Source organism: Lathyrus oleraceus, chromosome 1, assembly GCF_024323335.1.
Source record: "Lathyrus oleraceus cultivar Zhongwan6 chromosome 1, CAAS_Psat_ZW6_1.0, whole genome shotgun sequence".
NCBI classification, from domain to species: Eukaryota; Viridiplantae; Streptophyta; class Magnoliopsida; order Fabales; family Fabaceae; genus Lathyrus; species Lathyrus oleraceus.
The window spans coordinates 417579023-417580281 of record NC_066579.1 but is presented as its reverse complement, the minus strand read 5'-3'; the positions used below and the strand labels follow the sequence as shown (position 1 = coordinate 417580281).

The 1259-nt window shown below is 42.0% G+C and overlaps 1 non-coding gene across 1 annotated transcript; it reads left to right on the top strand.

The window, feature by feature from the left end:
- The first annotated feature begins 616 nt into the window (after nucleotides 1–616).
- On the top strand, nucleotides 617–722 carry LOC127116643 (small nucleolar RNA R71). Its single transcript, XR_007801451.1, has one exon. It is a non-coding gene; the product is annotated as a small nucleolar RNA R71 (small nucleolar RNA).
- The last annotated feature ends 537 nt before the right edge of the window (nucleotides 723–1259 follow it).

Below are 1259 nucleotides of genomic sequence, written 5' to 3'. Positions count from 1 at the left end.
CATGAACTCCTTGTTTTGTTGGGTTTGAGCGGTGATAAAATTTTCCATAATTTTCTCAAGGCTCGGCTTTGGTGGTACAGGTTGCATAGGTTGATTTGATCTTGGGGCTTGATAACTAGGTCTCGGAGGTGCATTATTTTGGATAGGGTTATTGTTTTTATAGGAGAAGTTCGGGTGATTCCTCCATCCAGGGTTATAGGTATTCGAATATGGGTTCCCTTGGGTGTAGTTCACTTGCTCAGAGTGAGTTTCGTTTAATAGACTGCATTCTGCAGATTGGTGTCCTTTGGTTCCACATATCTCACAATCCGGCGAAACTGCGGCTACAGTATTCGGGTTTATGCACATATGCTCGACTCTTAGGGCTAATGCGTCCATTTTAGCTTGCATCATGTCTATAGAGCTTAGTTCATGCACTCCTCCTTGGGCTTCCTTCCTCTCAACTGTTGCTCGTTCGACTCCCCATGATTGATGGTTTTGAGCCATATCTTCGATGAGGGCACTAGCTTCAAGATAAGGTTTGTTCATCAGAGCATCGCCTGCGGCAGCGTCGATGGTGATCTTTGTGTTGTAATGAAGTCCATTATAGAAGGTTTGAATGATTAACCAATTTTCTAAACCATGATGTGGGCATGCTCATACAACTCTTTATATCTCTCCCAAGCTTCGAACAACAATTCTCCTTGGCTTTGGGTAAATCTAGTTATATGGTTTCGAAGAACGGCGGTCTTACTTGGGGGAAAATATCTAGCAAGAAAACCTCTTCTAAGGTTATCCCAAGTCGTAATGGAATTGGGTGGAAGGGAATCTAACCATGATAGGGCTTTATCTCTAGGGGAAAAAGGAAATAATCTTAAACGTATTGCCTCAGGAGAAGCTCCATTGGTTTTAAAAGTGTCTGCTAATTGAAGAAATATTTTTAAATGTTGGTTTGGGTTTTCAGTAGCGAGACCTGCGAATTGTCTCTGTTGCAACAGGGATGGTTTAAGTTCAAAATTGTTAGCTGGGATGGTTGGGTTTACTATACTAGAACTAGGTTCTTCATTAGATGGTTGAGCGAAATCTTTAAGAGGTCTTTGGTTTTGATCTTCGGCCATAGCTCTCTTAATTCTATAAAAGAATAAACGTTCGCGAGCGTAACGTTCAGGTTCCTCCAGAGGGTGTACTAAGCTTAAACTTCCGGTGCTGCGAGTTCTTCGCATTGACCGGCGGGAAATAGCCTAAGTCTAAACGATATAACAACAGGGAAATGAAATTTG